The 23,435-nt window shown below is 38.5% G+C and overlaps 1 long non-coding RNA gene across 1 annotated transcript in view; it reads right to left on the reverse strand.

The window, feature by feature from the left end:
- Positions 1-423: 423 nt before the first annotated feature.
- Positions 424-23,435, reverse strand: part of LOC130164111 (uncharacterized) — a 142,720-nt gene continuing 119,708 nt past the window's right edge. The window contains exon 3 of the long non-coding RNA XR_008826558.1: positions 424-534. This is a non-coding gene — a long non-coding RNA (uncharacterized LOC130164111). The remainder of the gene's footprint in view (positions 535-23,435) is intronic.

Genomic DNA, 23,435 nt, shown 5'->3' on the forward strand with positions numbered 1-23,435 from the left:
CTCTCCTCGTCACTGAGACAGGACATCCTGGTAGCAGTAAAATCAACTGTTAAACAGATCAGTATCTCCTTGCTGTCTCGCAGATGTACAGTCTATTTTTGATCTCACTGTCCAGGTTAAGCGTGCAATAAAGCAGGTAATGTCTCACGTACAAGTTATTTAAAGTAAAATTCTGAATCTTCAATAATAAATGTCAAATAATTCTCTACTGTCTCTACTTAAAAATTTAGCCAAGTTAAACAGTGTTCATAAGCCAGCAAGTCTGCTCATTCAGGGCAGATGGGTCTGTTGGAATGATGGTTATTTGCTTACATAGTGATTATCAACAAAGGGGGTGAATAAACTGAGAAAAGCGAGTACATAATATTTGACAAAATGTTGACTCAGAGTTAAATAAAAGTTCACTGTAATTTGTCTTTATTGATTGGGTTTACAGTAGAAGTTGTTATGCTGCGAAACACAGCAGTGAGAGAACAAACTGGAAGCTGCACAACAGGTTGAGATGACCCCACCAGATGTTACTTGTGTTGCATCCTGAAACACAAACACGCAGGTAGGAAGAGAGAGAGACGAGATCAAAAAGAAGAGTGCAGCAGTTAAAGAGATTCAAAAGATGTTTACCATATGGTTTCATTGTACCAGTGAAGTCACCTGGGTGCTTGAATTCAAAATGATTACACAGAATCAGAGAGACATGCTCACATTTAAACTGTGTTTGTCACATGTTACAAATTAAACAGATCATTTGCTGCTCAAGTGCAATTCTTAAAAGTTAATTAGCCTTTCATTTGTTTACAGACGCTTTATATATTTATTTAGAAATACGTTTCTCATACTTGCATGTGAGTGCATCAGTGTGCTGTGTTTTATAATCTCTCTTGATCAGATTCAAAATTTTCTGCCCTGTTGTATGCTCAGGAGTGGCTGGAGAGACATAGTTTTAATGGAACTAAAGTACAGTGGTTCTCACTAATGCATGGAAATGGTTGTCAACAGGCTTTCAGCTGCTGCACCACAATTAGAGCTCTGTCACTAGTCGACGAATGGCTAGCTTCCAATCGCACTGAATTACAATGCTGTCAAGTGTCTCATATCACTTATGAGGTTGGCAGCACGTATCTGTTCTCAAAATATCAGGGCGGGTACTGACACCGAACAGTTAATGCACACTGCATATTCAAAATCATAAATGGCAATGAGGTGAGTGAATGTCCATAAGTAAAACTGTAACTAAACCAATGTAGACTTGCAGCAGAGACTCTCTATAAGGCAACTGAGGCTGAGCAGCCAGATCATGCTGATGTTCTACTGGGCAATCCTATAGAGCATCATTAGGTATGGAAGTAGAGCAACAACAGTGCAACTGAAAAGCAGCCTTACCAGTACCAACAAAATGGCTATGAGAGTAATAGGGAAGAAAGAATGCAAACTCATACAGAGCTGAGAGTCAAGAAACAAGGGGAAAAAAACAACAACATCCCCTCTTCTCTGACTATAAACCTCTGCTATCAGGTCGAAGACAAAGGCTGTAAGGTGCAAATCAAACCACTTGAAGCTGTCCTTTGTTTCAGCCGCCATCAAACTGCTGAACTGTAATGCTAAATCTTAATACAACACCACTTCAATTCAAGTTCCTTTTTAAACCATTTTATTGCCAATGTCAAATGTATATTCAAATATCTCCTTTATGTTTATTGTTTTGCTTTTGGTTTTTTGTAAAGTAATTGTCTAGTGTCCTTTCAAACGCTTCCTATGTTTCTATTATGTTTTTATGTAAAGCAACAGACAGCACTGTGCCCACACAAACTTCACCTCAAGGACAATAAAGTTTAGAGCAGAGTAATGTATCTCCTCTCCTCTTTTTTTTCTTTTTTCTTTTAACCCTCAATAAGATAAGATGTCCACATAAAGACCGGCTAACAAGTGTTAGTTTTAATAAAGCCATAACCATGGCTCATTAACAACAGTGTGAGATTGCTGGCTCCTTCGAAACATGCTTTTTAATGACCCCCGTGGGACAGATCATCTGAATATGCAACAGTGATCTTTTTATGTAGAATAGTGCAGTCTCTAGGGCTCGCTGGGAATTGGTAACAACCACGCATGCACCTTCAGAACCCTCTCAACTCATATATGCACGCACACACACGCATGCACACACACATACACACACGCTTACACAGTATTGCCATGGAACACTTACTACAAAATTACTAGACAACTGCATGGCTAACAAAGAAGGGTCTCCATGGAAACAAATCTACTCTGGAATATCATTCCCTTTAGCAATAGCTTGCACTTTTGACAATGTTCCCCTCTAATGACATTTTTACATGCTTTATTTATTTATCTGTTTACTTACAAACAGATGAAATATTTATTAATTTCAAGATAATCGATGGGCACAATGGGTTACATCTGCAGTGTTTGGGTCATGGCATTATGAATTGGGTGCAAATCATTCCCAAATATGAATCAGACCTTTGTGTGTTTAATAATAGATGCAGACAACAAGTGTGCACAGGCAATGGGAGCAGTTGCATAATTAGATGCTTCTTTCTCACACATATGTGGAGGTGGAGTCCAGTGCCACACTGTACACACACAAAAAGCTCTCTCCCCTCTTTATTTTCCTACCAAGACAAACCTGTTAACTTGTTGTAGCGGTGCATTTGTGTGCAGTTCTCACATGAAAGAGAGTTTAATACAACTGTGTGATGCCAGTTTGGCATGCTTTTTTGACTTGGCTCCATTTTGCAAAAAAAACCTTTGGAAAAGAAGCACAAATGGCACATATCTTCTGTGTACAGAGGTATACAGAGGGAGTACGGACAGCCAGAGTGTAGGTGTAGTGAGTGTTCAACTCGACGCGTATCTCTAAATTCGCCACAAAGACTAACTATAATGTTCCAAGTGCTTATTGATCACTCTATCTTGTTATGCCAAGGCTAAAGAAAAATAAAGTGGAAAAGCTCAGCAGTGAAAAAGAAGCTACACGTTCTCAGGGGAAAAAAAATGTTAAGGCTGGATGAGGAAAAAATGTTTCACCATTTGTATACACTTAGAGGTCCATTCAGCTCTATGGCTAAGCACTGTGCATATATTATCAACTTTGAAAAATACAGTATATTCTGAAAGTTCAGACCCCTTCAATTTTTTTATTTTTTTTATTTTGCAGCCTGGTGGTAAAATAAAAAAAAAAAAAATTCCCCTCATCGAATCTAAAATCAATACCTCATAATGACAGGAAAAGGAACACAACTATCTATATGAGGTCTCACCACTGACAATGCATATCAGAGCAAAAACCAAGTCATGAGGTGAAGGAGCTGCCTGCAGAGCTCAGAGATGGGATAGTGTTGACGCACAGATCTAGAGAAGGCTACAAAAAAGAAAAAGATCTGCTGCATTGAAGTTTCCCAAGAGGACGGTGGCCTCAATAAATTCTTAAATGGAAGAAGTGTGGAACAACGAGGACTAGAGCCCGGCCAAAGTGAGTAACCAGGGGAGAAAGGCCTTGGTAAGAGAGATGGCAGAGAAAACTAATGGCCACTCTGGCTGAGCTCCAGAGGTCCTGTGTGGAGATGGAATAAACTTCCAGTAGAAGTTTGCAAAGAAGCACCTAAAGGACTCTCAGACTGTAAGAAAAAAAGATTCTCTGGTCTGCTGAAACCAAGATTGAACTGTTTGGACTCAAATTTTGTTGTCCTTCGGGATGTCCCTCCCATCTCCACACAGGATCTCTGGAGCTCAGCCACATTGACCATCAAGTTCTTGGTCACCTCTTTTACCAAGGCCCATCTCTCTGATTGCTCAGTTTGGTTGGCCAGCCATCTCTAGGAAAAGTCCTGGTTGTTCCAAACGTCTTCCATTTAAGAATAACAAAGGCCGCTGTGCTCTTGGGAACCTTCAACGCTGCAGAAATGTTTTTGTAGCTTCCCCAGATCTGTGTGTCAACAATATCCTGTCTCTGAGCTCTGCAGGCAGCTCCTTCACCTCATGGCTTGGTTTTTGCTCTGATAAGCATTGTCAGCGGTGAGACAGATGTGTTTTTTTTTTTTTTTTTTCCAAATCATGTCCTGTCAACTGAATTTACCACAGGTGGACCCCAATCAAAGTGTAGAAACACCTCAAAGATCCTGAGAAATGGAATGTACCCGAGCTAAATTTCAAGTGTCACAGCAAAGTGTTTGTTGACTCATGTCAATGTGGTATTTCAGTCTTTCCTTTTTAATATATTTTCCAAAATTGAAGGTGGTCTGAATACTTTCTGAATGCAGTGTATTAATGAATTCAGAGGACATATAGGTGCACACAGCATGCTCTTATTGACGCTCCTGAAACTAATAAGTTAAACTTCACAATCCAGGTCAACCCCAGAGCACATCAAGTGTATTCATACTCGTATCAAAGTTATTAGAAGAAAGTGTGTCCTTACTGAAAGTCTTCACATACTCCTGAAAGAAAGAAGCTTTTTTGTGTTAAGGCCATGCACTAAATCACAGGTCTACTGAGGATGTTTGTGCCTAAAATGGACGTGTGTGCACAAAATAATTTTTTTTTGTGTCTTACTGATAATTCAGTCGAACTAATTCCTTGAGCGCTTCAGGACGAGAGGAATTTAATTACATGAATGCTATCTTTTTCACATTAATGGTAAGCATCAGATTGTGATTTGGTTTTTCTGTTCTGCTGTAAAATTAAAGCCTGCCAGACTTTCTGTTTGTCAGACTGACAATGTGTTCTCTGTGCTTTATGTGTATGTAAACAGTGGATTTGGTTCTTTTTTTTGCCGTGGCTTGCGAGACAGCCATGACAAATGGTGCAAAGACCCCTCTCAGCTATCTGTTGGTCTGTCTATATATCCATCTGTCTCTCCGTATGTATCAGAAAAAGTTTCAGAGTTGGTTTGGTGAAATAGTATACTGTTCGGCTGCTTGTTAGTCTGCCACTCTGGAGGGATTAGGTTCAATAAACATCATGAGCATCTTTGGTTAGATCTTCTTTAAAGTGTGGCCCATATTGTCAAAGGCTAATTCATGTAAACGTGTAGCTGCGGGGTCTGAAACAATACTGAGAAATCAGGCTGCTTTGGTTTCTTTCTCCTCTTGTAACCTTTGTAGATATTTAGTTAGATATGGAAAACTCAATGCAAAAACATGTCAACTTGTAAAGCAGCATGGTCAAAGCAATGTCTTTAATATATAATGTATAGTATATTTTATGTTTATCTAACAAGTTTTCAAATCTTTTCTTTCAAAAAGTTCTTTATGGACTTAATATTTTATACACCAGTGTTTTTCAGGAAGTGCACACCCCCTACAGTGTGAAGCAGCTATTAACACAAGACTTTCTACTTGTTATGTAGATACGTTTTATAACATTCAAGAAATAATCTAGAACAATTTAATTTTCAGCAGCATGGCTATAGAGGTGGCAGATTCAGTTGGTTGGTCACAATGTAATGCTCATCTAAGCTGTTCCTTTGTGTGTGGCAGGTGTGACCGTGAACATGCCTTTTGTTTATTACCCTCCCTCACATATTTAAAACGGTGTACACGTGGAGTGTTATTGTTGGCCTACTATGTGAACACAGCTTGTGGATATGGAATTTATTGTTATTTTTATTCCACTTGTATGTATTTAATAGGGGCGCAGACAGGTGAGGCAGTCGGCATTTGGTGGGTTCGGCTACGCAGGGATTTCCAGGGGACCCTATAGAGGATTCTATTCTGTGGATTACATGTTGTGGACCCTCAATGGACTACTGCAGGGCAACGACCCTTCATCTGAACAGACTGTGGTGAGATTGCATGGTTTCTTCTTTATATTATGAACCGAGGCGTCTCACCCTGCTGCCACCTGCTAACAACATTATCTGTTGCCTTCTCTGGGGACTAGTCATAAGCAGACTATAAAGAACTTTCAGACTGTTTGGACTTTTGTAAACGATATTATTGCTTGTTGCGTTGGAATGCAAGTCCATCTTACGGCCTTTGTTACTTCCATGCTGTAGCTTTCAACCATTTTAGGTTAATTTAAGGCCAGTTAAGTGTCCATTCATGGTAGGTATCCCATCCATCCCTTACCTTCTAAATAGTGTGTGTGCTTTCCTCCTCACGCTTTTTAAAAAAAAAATTTAAATAAGGTGATTTGTTACAACCAGACTGAATATTTTAAGATGGCTTGCCATGAAATTTAATACGGACATTCATGGTTCATGGACATTCATGTTCCCCTCAAGATGAACTGTAATTGTAAAACAAAAGAAAACAGGAGTCATGTGATTATTCATGCAGCACATGCTGGCCTTACAGGCTATTAAACATTTATTTACAGAATTAATCATATTAAACTCAAATCAATTAGCAAACTTCTTTCACTTTTTGTTTAATTTTTATCTCTTAAAATGTTTTTTTCTTGCTGTCCCTGTCAGCTCTCTGTGTCCCTGTTTGAAAAGATTAATTTCATTATCTATTATTAGCATTCTCTGGTATTGTTGTGATTCATTTTTAATGAGATCAACCTGATTCATTTACCGTACCAATCACTTTGTATACCAGAAGGCGATCAATTTTATCAAAAAGTGCTGGGAGGGATAATTCAGAGATGGAGCAACAGAGTTTTTATTGGAATAACAAATGAATGTTCTGGAGGGGTAGGAAACACATGACTACAAGATTCTGATCAGGTGTGTGATATTAAAAAAAATAATATTAAAATTCAGTGTGTACTGGCACATTCTTGACATTGTAGAAACAGCATGAAGACCAAGGCTTACTTGTCATTTATCAATATGCATATGCTACTTAAATCCCTTTAATGTACTGTAAATTTAAAAAAAAAAAGCGAGTCTAAGTCTCTGCAGTGGTCATTAATTTGCTCTTTTCTGAGCAAATTTGCTAAGCTTTTAATGCCACTTCTATCGGGGCAAAGCTACACATTTGATATTAAAGTATGAGTTGAATGAGGAAACAATTTAATCCAGAACCAAAGCATTTAACACTCACTAATGTCAAAGCTAATCCAGAAATCCAAAGTTTAGCCCAAAAACCCACATGTAAGCAATCCCGGTGGTGGAATCCCCATTTCACAGTTGCACAACCATGGATACATATACGATTAAAAGTGAGAGAGGAATTGCGTGATATGGATATTTAGCTGTAATTCATCTGAAATCACTTTGACTACATTTAACAATCTAATATTTTAATGCTATGTCTCTTAATTGTATGTGTCTAATGCTGCAGATACATAATAATCTGCATTCTGCTTCATGTATCTGCTTCTGTTTTGCAATAGATGTATTTGAATATATGTAAAACAGAATTCTGAGTAATGAAATTCTAATATTCACTGCTAAAATATGTAAATGAAGGACGTTGTAACATGGTGAAAGGGTGTCAGGTCGTGCAAAAACGGAGCATTTAAGCAAAAACGCCAACTTTACCTTCTGACAGCCCAGTTTGCTCAATGCTAATCAGAGCGCTAACAAAAATCAAACCTCAAGAAGCAGAGTCAGACCAGAGCATCCCTGCCACAGTCTGAGCAAACAGAAAATCAATATCCTAATGTAAAAGGCAGAGATTGGTTTCCTGCTCTTCGCCTCTTCCCCCGCTAAACTTGAAGAGGAGACTGTTTGGAGTGGAACTGAAATAACAAATGTCATTAGATGAGGATGGGCAACTGCAGCTGTTCAGTGCATAGTAGGCCTTGCTGCCTGTGGAAGATAAGCAAATGGGAGACTCTGCTTTGATGTCAACTGATGGTCCAGACTGAGCAGGCAGCATGGTCACTGGGGAAACGGTCTTCACTTACTTCGCACCCAATTGTTTCCCAGGCCCCCCATTAAATGCTAGAAATGGTTGAGACAAATCCACCATTCATAAGCTGATAATGGATATCCATTATACAGTGGATAGTGTTTTTTCATTTAGAAACACAATAAGTTCAGCTTTAGTACACACCCTTGTCATGCACATGCAGACTATTCCAGGTTTGACACAAATTTGGAAAGAGAAAATGGTGAAGTGAAAAACTTTTCAGTTAATTCCAGGTTAAATACAACTTTTACAAGACTCATGCAATAAATCAGTTGAAATTGTATGTAACTTAAGTAATGTCAGTCATCACAAATGGTAATGTTGTAGGGGACAAAAGTGTAACTGATAAGACTTATAATGGGAATATTTTGTATAGGGATGCCCCGATTGATTGGCTGCCAATCATTATTATTATTATCATGATCATTAAAAAAAACGTGATTTGTAGATCAGAATTAATGCTAATGAGCCGGCGCACGACCAAAGCAAAACAACAAGTCGGCTGTGTGGAACTCTTATATCAGTGTGAGAGTAATATAACATACGCCTGATCTGAAATGCATGCCAAAAATGATCGGTACCGGCCGTGGATCAGCTGATCTCACTCATAGATGATCGGAATCAGTAGCAAAAAACGTGATAGCTGCATCCCTAATTTTGTACATACACCTATATATACAGGGTAGCAAAGAAATACTGGTACCTACCAGTAGGTACAAGGAAAGATGATAAGGGAATAAGGGAGAAACAACCACAAGTTTAGGTGGGATTTAGAAATAAATAACACTTATCAAGCACAAATCAAATTATTACAGGGTACAGGTGTAGCCTTTATGTCCTTTTATAATAGGTATTGCAATGCATTATTTGCACCATTAATCTGTTTCCCCTGTCTTACTTACTTGTTACCTAGTATCTTTATTTGTGATCAGTATTTATTAAAAGTATCATTTATATTGCAATCTCTTTTTAAGTTCCTAAACAAAAAGTTGTTTCACCTCATTCCCTCATGTCTTGTCTTCTTCCCTTACAGTTACATATTTGTTAAAGTACTCAGAAAGTGTGTTTTACCCCCTGTATATACTAAATAATTAGGCTGCAGTTTGTGGGCTGTGGAGGCGCTGTGTGTGTGTGTGTGTGTGTGTGTGCGTGTGTGTGCGTGTGTGTGTGTGTGTGTGCGTGTGTGTGCGTGTGTGTGCGCGTGTGTGTGTGTGTGTGTGTGTGTGTGTGTGTGTGTGGGGCTGTCAGCCGATCTGATCCGTCTTTAGGCTCGGACATTTTTCACATCTACAGTCACATCAAAACTACCTACTTGACTTTAAAATCTTTACAGTTTATTGGCAAACCACAGGTAGGCTTTTAATATGGAGCAACCACCAGAAAAGTAACGATATGTGCCGCATAGATCACTGGTAATGGTTGTTGTTAGATAGAAGCTGTTCAGGAAAAGAAAATACAAATGTTTCTCCAGTGATGGAACGTTACTATGCTCATTTCAGAGAGAAACACTGCACTGCAACTTTTCACTCATTTATACTACATTTATCTGACAGCTATGGTTACTTTTCACGTCCTCAAACCTATTGGCTTGTGATTCATTACAAAAAGGCTGTGTGGAGCCGGGGCTTTTGTCACGTTTGAGTTGCCTTTTAAGCAGCTGAGTTTTAAGCTGTTCAACCACAGAAATCTTCCCCCTGATCATCACAGATGGTTTCATTTAAGTCACTGTTTCAGGTCCAAAAACGTAAAATTATCCAATATTTTCCAAAAAAGGGAGAAATGGTCAAAGAGAATGCAGCCAAATGAAGATGATTAGATGAAGGGCTGCAGATGACAGGCGCTTATTACAGTGTGTGTGAACCAGCAAAAATGTAACAACTCATCAAGGCAAGCAACCTCTATTACTGTACTACCAGAAAACAACTCCCGCAGTACTGACATCACAAACATCAAATCACTGTTGCTCAAGTAATGGCTTTACACAGGCAATCTTTAACTGTATAGAAAATGCTAGTGGCCTATTTACTGGTTCCTATGAGGATGTATCGGATAAAAAGGAGTTTCCAATGTTAGTCCAATGTTTTTCTGCTTAGTGTTTCACGTGTGTATGCATGTGATGATACCTTTTACACACATTTATTTTCTTGTGTGATGAGGACATGTGGATGGCAAAGTATCATTGGCCACAGAAGTGTTATTTTTACAGAGCACGGTAGTGCACAATTTCCATTGCCAATGATCACTGCCAGTACAGGATGTAGTGCTACACTCACATATGTGGAGGTCAGGGTGGTGGGGGTCAGGGTGGTGGGCGCTAACTGCTCGGTTTGGATAGTGGACACCTGAATTTTACTGTACCATAACCTCCTGACCCTAAGCATACTATATCCATATTAGGAATTAAAATACAATACCACCGAATACTCAAACGCATCATCCATGAATGGAATCTCAGGTTGTGGTGGCATCTGTGTTTATGTGTGTATAGTTAGGTATTTTGCATTTGATTATACTGGTACATCTTTTCAAGAGCTGTATTTTTAATGTTCAAGAACAGGTATAATCCACTGACATTACATTGTACACACTGTAACATAAAATGTGAAATGCAGTGAAGAGTGCTGCCTTTCTATCTGCAGCGCAACCAAACACCTCCTTAGGAACGAGAACATTCTCTGAACTAGAAGTGTAGAAAATGTGGGCAATGTGACAATACGACCATCTGTGTATGTGACAGAGATGTGACACTGTCGCTTGTTATCCCCACCTGATGTAAGTAGATCTTTTCACTTGTCTCATTTTTTTATGAATAATTTAGTGGAAGGAAACCTGTAAGCAAATGTCTCTTAGTATGGATGTCTGACTTTTTTTTTTTTTTGTTTGATTTCTGTCACTTTTGATAATAAGATGAATTTAATTAGTTTGTGTGTTTTTGCAATCAGAGACAAACAGCTGTCGACTTCAAAGGCATTACCTTAGAACCTTATTCTATTTTTTATTTGCATTTTAACTGCATTTATTATAAATGGTTTTGTATAGTCTCCACTTTTATGTTACTGATACATTTACACACTAATTACAATCAATTTTATTAGCTGAAAGGGTCGCACTTTATCATATACATTAATTATTATATAAAATATATATAATTGTATATACTATGTTCTTTATTAGACAGTAAACAAAGACAGTCACACCCTCATTAGACAACATAGCCTACACCTAATTGTGCAATTGTGTAATTAGAAGTAATTCTGTATTAGATACAAAATAAATGATCCGATGTGCCACTCAAAACCTAAAAACAATAAGACGGGTTCATTGTCAATATGCAATTATGCATTATTCCCAACACACAAAACCAATTGCTCATGTTCATCCAATCTTTGTTTCTGATGCCTGGAATGTAAGGTAAACATCTCCCATTTTTGCATACAAGTTGTTGATCACTTGATCAATTCAGTGTCGACTCTAATTGTCCAACATGAACCGGTGAGCCGAGTTTGCTGAATGGAAAACTGTTTTTAGTTTTAGTTAACATCAAGCATGCTGATGCTAACTGACTTGTAGCTCTGTGAAGAAAAGAAAAGATGAAGCAAACGGGTTGGACTGTTCTGCTGAAGTCTGATTTTTCTCTGTCTATCTCTCCTGGTGTGTAGGACTATAACGTTACAGTTGTGCTCATCCACATACATGACAAATCTCTCAGGAGAAATATGCAATTGAATTGCTCAAGGTAACTTTCAGTGTAACAAAAATCAATATAAGGCAATATATATTGTCCCTATACAAGTGCCATTAAATTTTAAAAACTATTTATTATTTTTGCCCGGGTTTTATTAATATGCAAATACTCAATTTTTAATTTTTTTTTTAATTTTTTTTTTATAAAAGCAGTTTGTGTTTTGTGTGGAAAAAACAGATAACCACAAAAGATAAATCAACTAACTGTTTTAGTGATGAGTTGTAATGTTCAAAAAACTCATACACTCAAAGAGCTCTTTATTAGGAACACCTGTGCACCTGCTTATTCATGCAATTATCTAATCAGCCAATCACCTGGCAGCAGGGCAAGCAGGGCTTTGACCTTTTGGATATAAAATGTCATTGTCATTTGTGTCATTTTTATGTCATTTTATCATAATTAGTGTATGAATCCTTGAATTATGGCCCCCCCCAAAAAAAGATGTTTTGTGACTTTGACCTTTGACCACCAAAATCTAATCAGTTCATGTAATGAAATTCCCTCACGGCATTACTGCGATATCATGTTCACGAGAATGGGGCGGATGGACGGACAACCCGGAAACATAATGATATGTGATTATCATGCAGATGCTTCATACATCAGATTGGAGAAAAAATATGCTCTCAATGACTTTGACAATCACATGATTGTTGGTGCCAGACACACACAACAGTCTCTAGGTTTTACTTTAGTGAGAAAAACAAACAAAAAAAACATCCAGTGAGCAGCAGTTCTAGCAGAAGGAAATGCCTCGTTGATGAGAGAGGTCAGAGGGCAATGGCCAGACTGATTGAAGCTGACAGAAAGTTTACAGTTACTCCAAACTGCCACGTGTCAACAGTCCAGACTGGTGATGGTAGTGTAAGGGTGTGTTGAATGTTTTTTTGGCCACCTTAATACATTAATCATCACAGCCTGAGTATTATTTCTGACCATGTTCAATTTTTATAGCCACAATTTACCATCTTCTAATGGCTACTTCCAGCTTTCATGCCACAAAGAACTGAGGCTATTCAGAGAACAGGAAGGGAGGCCCTACCCAGTATTAGTATGGTGTTCCTATAAAGTGCTCAGTGAGTGTATTAACTAGTAGTAGTTTCTCTGCTTGGCCTGTGTTTTTGAACATTAGTAGTGCTATGGAGAAATGTTTTTATTAGTGGGTCTCCGCTTTGTCTGTATTGTGGAAGAGCAGAAGAACAAACATGGACGCGCTCAAGCACACAATGCCGCAATTCCCCATGCCTTCGGTTTCACACTGCTCCACTGATCAACAGCAATGTTTCAAAAAAAAGCCAGTGAAGACTGCTAGCAAGCAAATATTCATGTAAATATTGCATTATTTAAAAAAAAAAAAAAAAAATTAAATTAAGGAATGACTTTGTAAATGTTTTATGAAGAAAGAACTGCATTGAAGACTTTGTTAGAGCTCAAGAATACACACATTGTGTTTGGTGAAAAACACTTTAATGAAATATAACTTTTGTTTGTTCTGAGGAAAACTCCACGGGGCACATTTAATTCAAGCCTACCAGACTGATACGTTTTAACGTATTGGTTTGCACTGTTTTTAACTAAGAGACGAGTTTTCCACAGCGATGTATGTGGATTATCCTGAGTCACTGGGACAGTGTTGGTATATAATTTACAAATCATTTTCAATAATTTGTCTGAATTCATTCTTTAAATCTGTGATAAATCTTGTCACCTATGCTGAGCTAGAAGAATCCAAACCAATCCAATATTACCCTTCGATTCTATTGTAGCTCCTGCTGTGGAAAAAATGTTTGTACATGTTTTGCAATCTAGTGTAAAGTAGTACATGCAACTGAACAAATTGTAAGTGCTATTGGAGCTCACAGCCTCTGATGCAGTTACATCCTTCTCCCATCCTACCTATCAACTAGCAGCTGCAATTAACATGTCATTTCTTGGCTGTCAGATGTTGTTTAAGTGTGAGCATATGCTCTTATTCTGGTGTAACAGATAAATGATAACTTAGATGAAAAAAAAAAGTGTGAAACCACATAGTCTGGTGAAATTGGCAGTTTGATAATGACATGTATTCTCTATTTGTGTAATCGTATGTTAGGAAGTAGTAAGGTTTTATAACTCCTGATCTGTGTTTTGTGATAATAAACATTGGGGGAGACACATTATTGAATTGCACCCTCTCAAGTTCTGCAATCAGTTGCAGGCATGATAACAAACAACAGTCCATGTGATGATACACAAAACAGAATTACACAGCACACAGCTTGTCTTTAGGAATAATTGCCGTGTTGTAGGTGAGGGAGGAGAGAATTGAATTAAGGTATAATTCTCCTGACATGCTGTCCAAATTAATAGAAGGTAATACATGATGAGGAGAACTTGGAATAAGCAAAATGATACACAATGCAGCATATGTGGTCTATATTATCATTTAGCTATCAGACCAGTACGTGTGTATATATGCACACACTTACACACAAGCACATTACACAAGCATTTGACAGCCAAGAAATGACATGTTAATTGCAGCCGCTGGTTAAAAGGCCTAACAGCCATTCAGCGTAAAAAGGGAGAACTCAACAATGGATGATGGGAATTTGTCTTACTGCCAGAGTTGTCGAGCTAGACAAGAAGGCTCAGCAGCTTCACTGTGTTTCAATGGATATTTACATTAGTGGAAATAATGTTCTTAGGTTGGCTTGCAAGATGGAAAAAATGTGTCAAACCACATGGAGCAGTGAAATTGACAATTTCATATAAAACTTGTATTCTTTATTTCAGTAACAGTAAGTCAGTAAGTAAAAAGGTTTTTATGACTTCTGAACTGTGTTTTGTGATCATAAACTCCTGATCTGGCTGGAGGAGATGGATTATAGAGTTTCCACCAAGGACTGTATAACATAGTTTGCGTGTATTCAGATTTTATACAAAGGCCTTCAAGTAGAAAGATGTAGTTAAAATTCAACTAAATCTGAAAATACCAAAGAAAGAATGAATGATTATGATAACCAATCTTTTGTATGCATTTCTCAGGGTTCCTGGCTATCACTGTGGCTCTTTATTTGAAATATCAGGACGACACTTCCTAACACACACATACTGCAAAGGTGTAGATTATATTGTTTCCCTGTGAGACACATTGGGCTTTATTATTGTGGTGTAGACATCTAGACAGAGAATAGTTTTGTCTAAGATGCTGGGCAGGACTATCTTTGTGAAGTTTTATGTATGTCATAGCAGGGAGGTGTGCTGTTCTAAACAGATAGAAGGAGCCAATTTGACTAGCCATTGTTGAAACCCACCACGACTGCACTTACAGATGATGTACAATCATCTGAAGGTTTTCCAGTTTGTGCATCAGGACTGGTGCTGAGCCTTTAGTCACCAAAAATGCAAAAATTGTGTTTGTCATACTCACTTGCCCACACAAACCCACCTTTGCTTTTGGATTTGAACTGACATTCATCCCATTAACCCATTAAGACCAGATGCAACGTATGCATGTTTTAAGACACGTAACTGTTGAAATGCATTTGCATCAACAAGGCAAAATGCATTATGGGAAATGTATTTTGTCTGGTTTTGTTAGGCTTAGCCCGCCAAAGCATTTTAGAAGTTGCGGTTCAGATAATGGCTGATGACCTGGGCGAGGGGAGCGATATTGAAGCAGAACACTGCAGTTACTTGGATGAAAACAGCGATGACAACGATTAGAAGATCCAGACACAGACTTCGACCCACTAGCCAAGGCTCACAGTGAGATGTGTCGGAGGATGAGGGGGAGGAGGAGGATTTCGGCAAGCAAGAAACCACCAAAACCTTTATTTCTCAGCCTCTAAAGCAGATAGAAATGTGGAATACCCTAATGTGCATCAACATGTTTTTTTTTTTTTTTTTTTTTTTTTTATCAAAAATCAATAAACATTCAAAAAATCCAACTGAACTAAAAATGTAGACAAATGTGCTTGTTCTCCAGGCATATCCAGGTTCCAAAGCTTACAATAAAAGCCAAAAGTTTAAGCTCTCAAATAGTTTTCATCTCATGTTTCTATCTTCTTCACACGGTGAGAATAAAAGGTTTTAAACAACATCAAGTTTTTCAGAAAACTCAGGTTTTAGGAGATCAGTTTCCAAATAATGCTTTGGTTTTCAAATGCTTTTTTAGGTTGTCTTAGGTCTGTGTCACATTGGTCACAAGAGTTCACACAAGAGCTTAACTGAAATTTAAAGGCAACTTTAGAATGTCATTTTCCTTTTACAGTGCTTCTGCTCTGTTCATTTTTCTTTTATACAGAAGTAAATTTAATATCCAATAGTAGTTTGCTTTTTTTTGTCCGTGAAAGATTTACTTTTCAATGATTAAGAGTCTGCAGTCACGCTCATAGCACTGTGACGCTGTATTTAGGCACAATGGTGCTTTGAGCTAAATGCTAACGTCAGCCTGCTCACAATGGCAATATTAACATGCTGATATTTAGCAGGTGTAATTTTAATTATGTTCACCAACAAATATTTGCTCATCAGCACAAAACAGAAACTATAGCTAAGCAACCAGGAATGTCATTAGTTTTGGTATTAAACACAATCATATGGGATAAGTTAAAATTTTGACCTGATGATGGAGCCAAATGAAAGAGACCGTTCTCCCCCCAAAAAAATATTATAAGTAGTCTGTGAAACAAGTTACGTTATGTTTTATTATAAGTCGACCACACAATTAATGCTAAGAGCAAAGGAGGAATTGCTGTGAGAGAATTAATGATGGGATAGTAGCCTATAAAGAGCAAAAAAAGTCTACATCAGGAGGATGTCAGGGTGGATAGATGTGTTGAAAAAAGACTGGACTCTTACACAAGAAATTGCTCTTAATTTCCCATGTGAAACCAATAGTCATCAGTATTTTTTTTTTTAATCATGACTGTTCCACAACCCTAACCACATTTATTATTGTAATCATGAAGACGAAGGTCCCCTAACCCTAAGGAATACTTATGTTAGCTAAACCTAACCAAGTAGTCTTTGTGCCTAAAACCAACCAAACCATGACCATTGCATAAGATTAAGTGTGAGGTTATGACCATGATGATGGTACATAGTATGCCTGCTCCTTTTGATCGCTACTATGGGTTATCCTGAATCTCCAGATGGTTAGTTAGAAATAACCATCTGGGAAGGCTGCTGTTTAGAAGAAGGCAGGTGTTCATCACCACGTATCACAGGCTAATTTCAACCAATCAGATTCTGCATCCTTCCCCTTTTTCCACAACCAGCAGAGTCAGTTGGTATATCAAACTCTTGCCGAAGCCAGTCAGCTTTTCTTTCAATGAAGACATACTCTCCAGTTCTGATATAACTGATGCTATAGCAGCATATATGCTGACCTGTTTAGGAGCTGTCATTGTTATTAATGAACAGTCAGTTCTCTCTGTCATCACCCCAAAGACACACCTGTAGCAGCCAGCAGTTCATCCCTCATAGGATGCTGATTGGTCTGAACTGCTGTGGTTCGGCCAGAAGTGAATAGACACTGGATGGATTCTCGCTTGCAAGAAAATCCAGCTGCCTTGCAAAGTTAACTATGGGTCGTATCAGAGCAAATTAGAGGAACAGTCAGTCATTAGGACATTAGGATCCTCCGGTGACCATAAATGTCTGAAAAGTCTGCACCAATCTATCAAAACTTTGACCTGCTGGTAGAGAAAAATTTCAGGGATAACCAAAGTCAGTAAGATTCATCCTCTGGGGATGAAGGATGTCTATATAAAAATTCATGATATTCAATTGCTATTGAGATATTTCAGTTCAGACCACAGTGGTGGACTGACCAAATGACAGACAGACCGACATTCACTCCCAACAATCCTATTCACTCCCCGAGCACTTTATTAGGAACACAATGCTAATACTGGGTAGGATCTACTTTTGCTCTCAAAACAGCCTCCATTCTTTGTGGATTTTACAAGTGGTTGGAAACATTCCTTTAAGATTCTGGTCCATGTTGACGTGATTGTATCACATAATTTCTTCAGATTTGTCAGCTGCACATTCATGCTGCCAATTTAAAGAAAGTAGCCATTAGAGGATGGGCCTTTGTGGCCATAAATGGATGCAAATGGTCAGCAACAATACTTAGATAGGCTGTGGCATTTAAACAATGATTGCCTGGTATTAAGGGACCTCAAGTGTGCCAAGAAAACATTCCGACACCATCACACCACCGGCCTGGACTGTTGACACAAAGCAGGTTGGGCCCATGGATTCATGCTATTGACGCCAAAATTCTTACCCGGCCATCTGCGTGCCTCAGCAGAAATCCAGATTCATCAGACCAGGCTATGTTTTTTCAATCTTCAGCTGACAAGTTTTAGTGAGCCTGTGTCCACTGCAGCTTCAGATTTCTGTTCTTGGCTGAAAGGAGTGGAACCCAATGTGGTTTGTCCTCTCTCAAATAAGGCGTTTCTGACCGTGGAACTGTCACTCACTGTTTTTTGCACCATTTTCTAGAGACTGCTGGTAGAAAATCCCAGGAGATCAGCAGATAAGTTTCAAAAGTAGTCAAACTAGGCTGGCATCAACTATCATGCCACAGTCAAAGTCACTGAGATCACATTTTTTCCCCATACTGATGTTTAATGGGAGCATCAACTGAAGCTCCTGTATCTGCATGATTTTATGTTTTGCACTTCTGCCACATGATTGGTTGATTGGATAATTTAATGAATAATCAGGTGGACAGGTGATCCTAATAAAGTGCTCAGTGAGTGTATAGATGATAAATCAATATACTGTACACTGTATGGCAAACCACACACATTTTCAATCCATGTAGAAAAATCTAGACCATAAAGACACTATTTGACACATCCTGAGCTGACAACTGTCTTCTCATTCATGAATCCTCTGTAATCACATCTAGTGTATTATTCTGTTTAATCTTATTAGTCTTTCCCTCACATACTGTCACAAGCTTGACCCCCTCACTCATAATTTATTAAAAAATGTGGTGAGGTCACACAATGATGACATCACCCAACCGCAGTAGCCAGTCTGTTCTGAAGCAGGTCAGCCTGGTAACCAAGGGCAACGGGGGCATTTAATAAGTCTGGCCATTTTAGATTAATTGCTGACTGGAGCACTGGTGGCAGTACATGTCTCCAGGCACTATGATGGAGTCTTCCCGACTTAACCAGTCGATTTATGCAGTGGGTGAACGGGAGCTTATGTTCGTGTTGGTATTTGTCTGCTATATTAGAGATAGATGGGCAAGAGGTGACCGGGGAGGATGGTGTTATTAGAAATTGATGCCCAGGGGTCTGAAGGTCTCCCTGGGCTGACAAAGCTTAGGGCAGAGGGGATCACAGCTGTAAGAAAAATGAATGGATATGATGACGATCAAGTGAATGAGAAAGAAGAGACAGGGTCAAAGGAGCAGAGGACTCAATACTGCATGATCAAGAAGAGGAACAAAAAATGGATCAAATGGAATAAAAAATGATTTTAGGTACCTGCTTTAGTTTAATAACAGCAAAGGGGTAAGATGTCTAAATATCAAATATATTACATCACCTAACACTCTTCTCAGGAAAAGAAGGAAAATGTGACAAAGTATTTTGAATTGTTGATATATTGCCTTTGGAAATTCGCTAAAGGTTAGTACAAATGCCTCCCCTAAAGCTGACAACTCAATGGAGCAATACAAGCATATGCAGTATTTGCACAGCTATCATTACTCTGTTACAGATTTGTTTAAAGTAGGAGAAAACAAATTGGGCTCCGTATGGTTGCATGGTGCTCAAAAAAGAGTAAAGGGAGAAAGAGAGGAAGGAGTATAGAATCTGGCAAATATATGCAGCATACTGATTACTAGCTGTAAATTGTCAGCACCACAGGGTCTGATTTAGACCTTCACTTCCTCTGTGCAGTGGTGTCTCGCTCACCTTCAACCCTACAGTTTGCAGCTTTGAACTCAAAGTGTTCAATAAAACAGGTGGACTATAACCATATTGTTGCCCTTTACTTATGCAACTTAAACCCTGTAACATATCTACTATTTCCATACAGACATGCAAACAATCTAAATTTATCACATCAAATAGGACACGAATGTTGATAATACAAAACTAAGACGGTGTTGGTACAGGAGAAGCACAATTTTTTTTTTCTTACAAAGATATATTTTTAGTTTGTACTGACCTGAGCAAATTCTCATCTAACTGCACCTAGGTGCGTCTTTCCATTGAGAATGCCTGGAATCCCATCACTTCAAAAATTAGCGTTCTGTCTGAACAAACTGAATCCATATAGTTGCTGTGCGATACTATACTGTAGGGTGAGACTCAGAACTGACACAGATCTCACGCCTTTCCTCACACTAATTTTTCGTCTTGAAATGCATGTTAAAATGAGGTACCCCTATATATTTTTATTTTCATTGTAAGATTGTCCTTGTGGAGGCCAGTAACATTTGCATATAAATATCACTTGACCCTGTGTTTACTTTCTTCAGGGACACAGCAGAAAATGAAGAGCTGAAAATCAAAGCTCAGTTTTGGGAAGGGAAGAGATACAGGACAAGGTGAGGAGAGAAAAAGACAGAAAAAAGAAAGAGAGGTGATGGAGATGAGAGAGCGAGAGCAGGCACTACCCACTGCGTCCAGGATAGGATTGGCATTATGTCCCTGTGCCATTCAACACAAACAAAAACTCACTGACCTGATCACATTCAAACAATGTAGGCCTAATTACCACAGGGATAACACAGAGAGAGAGACACACACACACAGACACACACACAGACACACACACACACACACACACACACACACACACACACACACACACACACACACACAGAACCTATTCCTCACATATTTGGTTATGATGTGATTTCAATGGTGTCTGTAGTGTGGATTTCCCTTTACTTGGACAATTTGATTAGATATTGTCATGATTAATTTTCAGTTGTTTTGTGATCAGCCTCTCCTGTATTTCCAGATTGTAGTGTTGATCATTCATTGCAAGTCTCAACTTCTCATGCATTACTGCTTGACGGATAATTCATACTACATAGACTTAAAGCTATTGTTACCCAATTTTTACCCTCCAAACATCTTAAAATGCACATACATCAGCTGAAGCTTCTGGGGTTGTCAACAGTTTTCCAGGTATTGGGTTCTAAAATCAAAGTATTGAACAAACGGTAATTTTGATAATGATGGCACTGCATGAAAAAAAAAAAAAATATATTTCTTAGGGCAACATAAACTTTATTGCAATCCATCGAACAATTGTCAAGACATTTTACTAGAAGCTGAGAATGCCAATGTGGCTGCACTAAAGGAAAAGTCATATCATCAGCAAAGTTATTAGGACTTCATCCTCTGGGGACTATGAATGTCAGTACAATGTATGGAATGCTATGGTTTTGGTAGTGCATTGACTGACCAACCGACCAATATTACTGTTCCTCTCCGCACTTGACAGTTATAACAAGAATGATACAACAATAATTCCCCACAGGTAAATGTCAACATGTGTCCTGCTATCCAATGCTTGGATTTCAGATCAAAAGGAGACAGAACTATCAAGTTGTACAGATGGCGCCAAGAAATGACTAATTCGGCCAAAAGTAAATAGATAAATGAATAGTGCATTCATTGTGTCTGCATGGATATGGTCTTGATGGACTAATAATGATTTTCAGAGCTAAACTCCATAACCAAAACCTCCCCTGAGTTTTCCAGATAACACGTGACCTTTCCATCCTTGCAACAGGTACTTCATTAGATCGGCTGTCTGGATATTTTTCGGGAAATGTCCTCTGTCTGCTATTGCCTTGTGCAGTTCTCAACATGTTGATTTCGTACTCATATAGGTATTGGCAGTGTTGGTGACCTGGCTGTCAGCTCCTCGAAATGTCTTCAGCAAAGTCCATACTATTCCTTTGATTTATTAAAAATCTTTTGTTCAGAGAGCCGAGGGGTGATTGTGAGTAGTCTGTCAATTGTACGTCAAAATGCAGGAGGGTATCCACATATGTAATTCTGCTACTCCCTGGGCGCAGCCTTTAATGCATGATTGACATGTTCATTCATTAGCCAGCTAGATTTGACAGAATGACGACTTGCCAAGAGTGCTGAAATGATGAGGGGAGAAGTATTTTGTCCAGTACCAGACGGGAAGCACGTCTGTTGACAATGACTTAAAGTGGAGCAGTGATACTCCCAAATTCTATATTTTCACTATCAAGTGATCATCCCCTATCACCTTGAAAGGGGCTCGATAAAGTTTGTATTTCTGTCTTCACAACTAACCGTGGGCAGCTTGAATTCATGTTGGTTACAAGTGATTCAAAAAGTTCTAAAAAGTAAAAAGTGTCAAAACAATAGGAACTCTTGAAACCACTCCTGAAGCATTATCCACTTCTCTGCTCTCCATTTGTATGCTCAGTATGTTCCAGACGGTCATTATCTCTCCAAAACATAGCTAAATATACTTTTTCTATGTTGCCTTCCTCGAAACTTCTAGGGTATTAATGGAAGCTGTTTGTTTAGCCATATTTTGACAAGGCAGTGGATCTGAACTGACTGTATATACATATAGATGGACAGGAGTTGTTTGTCAATTTTCTATGGTTGTAAAAAGTTTTTTATCCCCTGAATCCAAAGTAACCAGCAGCTACTACTTTCTCAATAAAGAAAGAAATAGAATTTTACAGCCACCACTCACGTCTACAACTGTAAGGTAGAGAACTTGTTGGCTTGGTCACTAATGGGACTAAAAGTTCACACGGTTTGTTCAAGAGACTTATTTATACCCTCCACTCCTGTCTCAAGTCGGTCTGAATACCATGGCTCTTTTGTGGTGCAGTTTATACTCTGGCAGACGAAGCTTAAAAAAAGGGGGTGGTATAACACAGCTAAAGAGCTCCAATACCATCCTTCATTTTGGACTCCCATCAAAGGTCAGCACTCCAAAGACTAACCCTAACCTCCTTAACTGTAACATATTTTTCATGCCTTAGGTGAGATTTTTGTTCCTAATCCTAACCAAACTTAACCATAGTATCTTTGGATGTATAGACAGAGAGAGAGGAGAGTGAGTGTTGATTTCTTGGTTTTGGAAGGCACTGGCAAATGATGTTATGTTGATGACAAGCTCAGATGAAGCTCAGAGAACAGTTCTATATTTGTTGTTCTGGAAAGTTTAATTTAGAGAACTTGTTGGACAGTTTGCTATTGTTCTAAAGGCTCCTACAGAGATTTCAGCAATCCTACAACTTTACTGCAGACCACATTGTGCAACATGGATCTAATAAACGAGTATGACATCTAGTTTGATGTCTGTAGACTCTACAATGATAACACCTTCTGAATCATGGGCCGCAACAGAAGTCAATATACAAGAGTAAAATATTACCAGCAAGAGTCATCCATCTGCGGCAATATAATGATAAACAATGAATGCTTCATTTCATACTGCATTCTTATTGGCTGGTTAGTACCCCCACTTTTTGAATACAGTGAAATGTCTTGATAATGATAGTTTTATAGTGTTTTATTCTCATAAAAATTGGTATGGATTGGTTGTCATTACTTTGGCAATTGTTTAAAGTTCCCTTAAAGTTCCCCTCCAGACATGTCTTACTGCTATGATTAATATTTTGTTTTACATGGTTTTCCCGCATTAAAAAAGTAAAAAGAAAAACTCAGAAAAGGGGCTGGAGGGACATCTACGCTTACTTCATCATTGTGAAATTCTGGATTAGGCCTCAAGCCCAGCTCATCACCTCTTCTTGCGCTACATTGACTGGTGAAAGAGCAGAGAGTGTCAAGAGGGTTAGGGGAGGAAACATTGGAGAGACTCAGCCACAT

This window comes from Seriola aureovittata, chromosome 3, assembly GCF_021018895.1.
Source record: "Seriola aureovittata isolate HTS-2021-v1 ecotype China chromosome 3, ASM2101889v1, whole genome shotgun sequence".
Classification (NCBI taxonomy): domain Eukaryota; kingdom Metazoa; phylum Chordata; class Actinopteri; order Carangiformes; family Carangidae; genus Seriola; species Seriola aureovittata.